The 8,303-nt window shown below is 39.1% G+C and overlaps 1 non-coding gene across 1 annotated transcript; it reads left to right on the top strand.

Moving 5' to 3' along the window:
- The first annotated feature begins 7,688 nt into the window (after positions 1-7,688).
- LOC131749050 (U6 spliceosomal RNA) lies at positions 7,689-7,799 on the top strand. Its single transcript, XR_009333168.1, has one exon. It is a non-coding gene; the product is annotated as a U6 spliceosomal RNA (small nuclear RNA).
- Positions 7,800-8,303: the final 504 nt, after the last annotated feature.

Consider the following 8,303-nt stretch of genomic DNA (forward strand, 5'->3'; position numbering starts at 1 on the left):
CTTGTCATAGACATATTCTGACAACTGCACCCAACAATCTGTTTAGCAGTTTCCTGTGCTTTACTCCTTCAATTATGAAGTGCTGCTTGTGGGGCTGGTGGGTTCAGGGGAATCAAAGAGAGCTGTCGGATGCTACAGAAAGTCTCTTTGGAAAACTTTAAATTAAAAAGGACACGCAAAAAAGTGGGGGGGCTTCCCTGGTGGCGCAGTGGTTGGGAGTCCGCCTACCGATGCAGGGGACATGGGTTCGTGCCCCGGTCTGGGAGGATCCCACGTGCCGCGGAGCGGCTGGGCCCATGGGCCGTGGCTGCTGAGCCTGCGCATCCGGAGCCTGTGCTCCGCAACCGGAGAGGCCACAGCAGTGAGAGGCTCACATACTGCAAAACAAAAAAACAAAAACAAAAACAAAAACTGATAGTGTCTGTAAATTAAACCGATGAGTTTATTGGGGGTACATTAGTCAGGATAATGCTAGGTGCTATGATAATAAACAAACACAAAATGTATTGTTCAAAACAATAGAAGCTTATTTGGCCCTCAAATAAAGTCCAAAATGGGTGCTCTAACCAGAGACTCAGGGCCTGGGGCTCAGGCTCACTCCATCTTGAGGCACTGACATCTTAAACATGTGGCTTTCAAGATTGCCACATTTGTCTGCATCAAGCCAGTGGCGTGGGAAAAGCCTTGATGGATCCCAAGTGGAAAGCTTTTATAGGTCAAACCTGAAAAAGGCACATTACTCCTGACCACATTTTATTAGCTAGAATTCAGTGCCTTGGCCACATCAAACCATGAGGGAGGCTGGAAAATGTAGACTAGCTGTGTGCCCAGAGAGGAAATGGGTTCCGTAACCATTTTTGCCACAGTGGGTCAAGAGCATCATTTAAAAATGGGATACAGGGACTTCCCTGGTGGCCCAGTAGATAAGAAACCGCCTGCCAATGCAGGGGACATTGGTTCCATCCCTGGTCCGGGAAGATCCCACATGCAGCGGAACAACTAAGCCCGTGTGTCACAACTACTGAGCCTGCACTCTAGATCCCGCGAGCCACAACTACTGAAGCCCACACACCTACAGCCCGTGCTCCGCAACAAGAGAAGCCGCCGCAATGAGAAGCCCGTGCACCACAATTAAGAGCAGCCCCCGCTCACCACAACTAGAGAAAGTCCGTACATAGCAACAAAGACCCAACACAGCCAAAAATAAAATAAAATATTTTTTTTTAAATGGGATACAACACAATAGAATAGATCAAACTGAGTTTGACCTGGCATACAGGAAGGGTTAGTGTAGTTTTGGAAAAGCCTTCAGTCACTTATATATTTGTACACACGCATGTATGAACTGGGTTGAAGTATAAAATGTATTTCTTACACTGGGTCACGGCCAAAAGTTAAAGCTATTCTACCAAAGAAAGATCCGTATAGACAACGTTAGAAGAGACAGCAAAAGGAGAAAAGGAGGGCTTAGGCCCTGAAGGGGGTTTTTAAATCATTGAGAAGCTGAGCAAGTGTGAATATGCTTAAATATTCATAAAGTGACAGCAACATCTAAAAATCAGACACAGCTGTGTGGACTGGGCTGATCCTGAGAAACACTGGCACATGAGTCAGGTTGGACTTAGGTGCCCATTTACCCCTCTGATAGCAGTCCACCCCTACTCTCCAGGTACCTCACCTGTGCCCATGCACGCCAAGGATGAGGTGATAATTTCATTGTTCCCAGCAGAACATGCATGGAAAACCCAACATGGATCAAAAGAATGAGGCTGCTAAAGTTAGATAAAGGGCTGCTTTCTTCATTTTAGGGCAAAGACTCTGGTCTCAGTACAACTTTAACTCATATCACACATCACATGAAGAGCCACTGTCTCCATGCTCTGTGGTGCTGTGTATGAGCACAAGTGTGTATATGCACATGTGTGTGCACATGGGTATGCTTGAGCACATGCGTGTGCACATATATATGCTTGAGCACATGCTGACCTGTGTGCTGAGGCTCAGGAGAGGTAGAATGATAGAAAGTTCCAAAAGCATAGAGAATTCTTAGCATAAATAAAATGAATGGAGCCAGGTTGATCTATTTTGATAAGACTTGATATAGGAAATTATTTCAGTGGGCTTTTCTAGGGAGAGACAGGGCATACAGTTGACCTTTGAACAACACAGATTTGAACTGCTCAGGTCCCCTTGTAGGCGAGTTTTTTTCAGTAAATTCATACTACACTATTACACGATCTGGGGTTGGTTGAATCTGTGGATGTGGACCTGAGGATGCAGAACCATGATATGGATGGCTAACTGTAAACTTTTAGGTGAATTTTTGACCAAGGGTGGGGAAAGGGGTTTAGCAGCCTTAACACCCCTTTGTTGTTCAAGGGTCAACTGTAGTTTGGAAAAATACAGCAGAAATGACATTTTGAGTGTAGGGACCCTTTGGTGAGCCATAGAACATGCTTTAGGGTTGAAGTCAGCAGACATATATTTGAGTTCCAGAGAGACAGTTTATTCTTCCCATCATACAGATAAGGAAACTCATATAGAGTCATAGAGGTTACACCCAAGGTCTTTCAGATCATAGGTGGAACTGGCACTCAAAGAAGTAGGCTCAGTAATGGGAAAGGACAAGAATCTACCAAGCAGGACTGTCTAGCTGGAGGCAGAACATGCTGGGACAGCAGGAAATTCAGATGGTGGCTGAGGGCTCACACACACACACACACACACACACACACACCCCTATATATTTATATATATATGTATTTATATATATTCTAAATTAAAAGGAAAAAGCTTAAGCATCTGTAAAACGGGCACCCAACTCAATTTTCCCATGCAGATGTATAAATCTAGCCCCTCCCTTTCCCATTCCCCCTCCCACGACCCACCGGAACAGGGCTGGAGACAGTCACTTCTTAGAAACACTAAAAATATACATTACATCATTCCTTCTCCAGTCTCCAACCCCCCTACAACAAGCCAAGTAATTTGAGCCCCTCTGCAAGGCCTGCCATAGCTTCCCTTTGAGGTCTGTGTTTTCCCTACTTATAGTACCTGGGAGACTGACAGACATATGTTTTATGATACATTATATATTAGGCTTGGCTAGAGGCTCCATTTCCATTAAAGATGACTAAAGCACTAAGGCATAGCTGCCTGGACCTCCCCTGCCATTTGTCCTCTGAAGCTATCCTCTAAGCTGTATTTCTGTCTTTTAGTATGACATTTGCTCACAAAATGGACAGAACTTGGCTGTTAAAAACCAAAGACTCTTTGCTTCTACAATATTTTATGGAACAGAGCACTGGAGCCCTCTTCTTAAATTCCTCCAGTTCCCGGTTCTGACAATTGCCCGAAATAGACGAGTGCTCCCCAAAGCTGCAAAATCACATCTCTCTTTAAAATACCAGCTAAAACTGAGAAAGAGAAAATAAAAACAGATCTACTTTTTCAAAATGGGGTTATGCAAGTTGTTTCTCCCTTCAGGCATTTGTTCAGCAATCGGCACCCAGTTCCTGCATAGTAATCAGTTAAATGCTCACCCTCATTCATAAGACACATACTTGGGAAGAGTACTGCTCTTCAACACTGTTTTTAAATTTAGAAAGATGCCTTTAGACCAATTTAGACACTATGTTCTTGCACAGGTATTAGTAAAATAAGCAAAAGACAGTGCATAAAAGTTGAAACAACATCAGGAAAAACCCAACCTTCATTAACATTATAAACTATGATTTAAGACTGGTAAGGGGAAAAATTAACTTCATTTATTCTATGCAAGAGTCATTGATTAATTGAAAATACACATCAAAGAGCTTCATTTGCATATAGCAGCTCTGGTACCCCAAGAAATTTTGTGTTGGAAGATATTCCCTATGGCACACACACAGAGACCCCAAAACACTACAGGACCCATCACTCCCTCTGACTATGAAGGATGTCCATCTAGTTCCATGAGTATATTGATAGCCAGGCCCAAAGAGAACACTGAGTCTAACAATGGACAAACAGACACACAACAATTTATAGATGTATAAATACGTAAAGAAGAAGAGAAACATATCCTTTAGTAAATTTTTTTAATTGGGAAGTTTTCTCCACAAGTGGTTTTCCATCCTCTATTTCCCACAATTAATGTCTTATGAAGGAAAACATTCCCCCTCCTTCTCAATTTTCAATCCTGAAGACTATTCCAAAAATGTGTGTGGATGCCCCTTCCATACCAGCCTTCACATTCACTGCCACTTAGAGTGGCAAACTTCTGGGGCACTGATTACTCATCCTCTCTCTGAATACAGGATGTTCAGTCTCTTCATAAGTCTCCTTTTGAAAGTTGATGAGATATTAAAGAGACATATCAATGGAACTTGCTCCACCCTTGCCCCACCCAAGATGTGCAGACACTACTCCAAATATGAATCTGCTCTGTTCTGAGAAGCCTTCCAGTTTGGGTGTTGTCTGTGGCAAACACAACCACAGAAGGTCATTACTGGAGCAGGACTTCCAGAATAGCTGAGTGAGGAACTTGGTAAATCCTCTTCCCAAAGAGCAACAATAAAACTGGACAAAACTGTCAAAAACAACAATTTCTGGAATCTGGAAACTGACCAAATGCAAAAAACAGATAAGCACTTATTTAAGAAAAACTATTGAATCTCAGTAAGAACAGGGAGAGTTTACTGTGTTTTTGCCTGAAGCTGTTCCCTACCTCTCAGCTCTGAGGCACAAGGGTTCTACAAGGGCAAGGCAGGCCATAAGCACCAGCAGCTCCATTGCTAAAGGGGCTGACATGATTTGGAGTAAGCATAGAAAAATTCATGCCCAGGGGCACTGTTGAAAACAGTAGCAATCTCGGCAGTAAATAATCAAAGAAAAGCAAAAAAGCTAGTTTGAGATTGCCATACTCGTTGGGTATACCAGCAGAAAGCTAAAAAAATTATCAGTGAGATCTGGGGATCAAGACAGCCACAGTCAGCCTTGATAAGCTCCCAAATATCCCTGGGGGTCTGAAAGGCTATGTGTTTACACTCAGAAGAGACTGGAGAGTCCTTAGTGAGCTACTCATTCTTGGATGAATGTGAAACTTTGCAAACACAGAAAGCAAAAGCTGTGAAGGACTTGTACAGTACCTAAACTCTGAATGTCATTTCCCAAACACACAGATCCATTGGCAAGGGTAAAAGCCCTACTGGCTCAAGGTGTTTAAACAAAACATCTGACCAATCTTTGGCTAACCACTAAGTTATGCTAACCAAAGAGCAACCCCAGAAAACCAGGCTTAAACATAAAATCAAAAATTATTTTTTAAATTGGAGTGGGGGGGTGGTTTATCTAAAGAAAACAAAAACACAAATTTGAAAATATATATGCACCTCCATGTTCAGTGTAGCATTATTTACAATAGCCAAGATATGGAAACAACCTAAGTGCCCATCAACGAATGAACGGATAAAGAAGATGTGAGATAGATATATATATAGATATATATGTGTGTGTATATATATATATATATATATATATATATATATATATATATACACAAACTATTCAGCCATAAAAAAGAATGAGATCTTGCCATTTGCAATAACATGGATGGACCACAGGGGCATTATGCTAAGTGAAATAAGTCATATAGAGAAAGACAAATACCATACGATCTCGCTTATATGTAGAATTTTTAAAAATGAGCTCATAGATACAAAGAACAGATTGGTGATTGCCAGAAGCGGGGAGTTGATGGGTGGGTGAAAGGTGGTCAAAAGGTTCAAATATCCAGTTATAAAAGGTTCAAATGTCCAGTTATAAAATAAATAAGTCATAGGGATGTAATGTACAGCATAGTAACTATAGTTAATAATACTGTACAGCATATTTGAAAGTTGCTAAGGCAGTAAAAGTCCTCATCACAAGAAAAAAAAAATTTTGTAACTATTATGGTGATGAATGTTAACTAGACTTATTGTGATGACAATTTCACAATATATACAATATCAAATGTGTTACACTTGAAACTAATATGATTTTATATGCTAGTTATACCTCAATTTTTAAAAAGAATTGTTTTCTTAAAATATTGAGTAGAGACATCAGTGATTGCACACTACTAGGGAGAGAGACACCACAGAATTAGTCCAGGCAAGACACTAAACAAATAAACAAAAACAACAAAAACAGCAACAATAAACCCAGAGGAGAGGAGAATAAGAATCCAGAGATGCTATAATACATTATCGAAAATGTCCAGTTTTCAACAAAAAGTTATGAGGCATGCAAAAAACAAAAACAGGACAGGGTGACCCATACACAAGAAAAAAGGCAGGCAATAGAAACTGTTTCTGAAAGATCTCAGGTGATGGACTTACCAGACAAAGAATTCAAAGCAGGTATTACAAATATGTTCAAAGAACTAAAGGAAACCATGTTTAAAGAATTAAAAGAAAATATAACAATAGCAACTCATCAAATACAGAATATCAATAAAGAGAGAAAAATTATTTTAAAAGGACCATTTTGAAATTCTGGAGTTTAGGACTACAAGAACTGAAAGGAAAAATTCACTAGAGGGACTCAACACAGACTTAAGCTGGCAGAAGAAAGAATCAGCAAACTTGAAGGTAAATCAATAGAAACTGTCCAATCCAAAGAACAGAAAAAAAACATAATGAAGAAATATTAGCAGAATCTGAGAGATCTGTGAGACATCATTAAGTATACCAACATAAGCGTACATGGAGTCCAAGAAGAAGAGAAAGAAAAAGGGGCAGAAAAGAACATTTGAAGACATAATGGCCAAAAACATTATCAAACTTCATCAAAAACATTAATCTACACATTCAAGAAGCTCAATCAACTCCAAGTAGAAAAAAATGCAAAGAAATCCACACTGAGATACATCATAGTCAAAGTGTTGAAAGCCAAAGAAAAAGAGAAAATATTGAAAGTAGCAAGAGAAAAACAATCCACAATGGGGAGGGGACTCAATAGTTTAACACCAGAAATGGTGGAGGCCCAGAAGGCAGGAGGGTGACATATTCAAAGTACTGAAGGAGAAAAAAAAATCAACCAAGAATCCCATGTCCAGCAAAAATGAAGGCAAAATAAAGACGTTCTCAGATAAAGATGACCTGCCTTATAAAGAATACTAAATACTAAAGGAAATTCTTCAGGCTGAAAAGAAATGGCACTAGACAGTAATTCAAATTCACACAAAGAAATAAAGAGCATGAATAAAGGTAATTATGTAGTTAAATAAAAAAGATAAGAGTTTTTCTCATTTCTTCTCTTAACATATTTAAAAAAGAATCGCATAAAGAATAGTTATAATTGGAGGAATATAGCATATAAAGAAGTAATATATATGACAATAGTATCACAAAGGAAGGGAGAGGCAACAGAGCAATATTGGAGCAGTTTCTATATTTTACTGGAATTAAGTTAGCATTATCTGAAATAGATTGTTTTTAAGTTTAGAAGCATATTATAATTCCTCCAGAAGAAGCACTAAGAAAATCATTCCAAAAAATATAATTAAAAACAAAGGAATTTAAAGGGGACACTAGAAAAAAAGTATTTAATACAAAAAAAGGTAATAAAGGAGGAATACAGGAACAAAAAGACATGATACATAGAAAATAAATAAAAATCGAGAGATATGATACAAATACATCAATATCAACATTAAAAAATAAATGATTATATGCACTTTGGCATCACATACATCAAAATGGCAATGAGATGAAAAAGATTAGCATGGCCCCTTTGCAAGGATGATACACAAATTTAAAGTGCTCCATATTTTTTTGAGTGAAAAATGCCAATCCCAATTGTTACATAACAAATGGTTCCCTTTATATAACATTTTTGAAATGATAAAATTTTAGAAATAGAGGTCAGATTAGTGTTTGCCAAGGGTGAGGGAGGGGCAAGGGTGGTGGTGGCAGGGAAGTGGGAGTGGTTATAAAGGGCAACAGGAGTGATCCTTGTGGTGTTGGAACTGTTCAGTTCCTTGACTGTGGTGGTGGATACACCAACCTACACAGGTGATAAAACTGTATAGGACTTAATAAAGTTGTGGCCCCCCACTCCATCCCCCCCACACAAATGAGTATAAATAAAACTAGGAAAATCTAAATAAGAGCTATGGATCATATCAATTTCAATACCCAGGTTAAAATATTATACTGTAGTTTTGCAAAATGTTACCATTGGACAAAACTAGCCAAAGTATACCACAGACCACTCTGTATTATTTCTTAGACCTGCATGTGTCAATGCTATTTTATAGAGAAACAAAAATCTTTTCA

This window comes from Kogia breviceps, chromosome X (assembly GCF_026419965.1).
Source record: "Kogia breviceps isolate mKogBre1 chromosome X, mKogBre1 haplotype 1, whole genome shotgun sequence".
NCBI classification, from domain to species: domain Eukaryota; kingdom Metazoa; phylum Chordata; class Mammalia; order Artiodactyla; family Physeteridae; genus Kogia; species Kogia breviceps.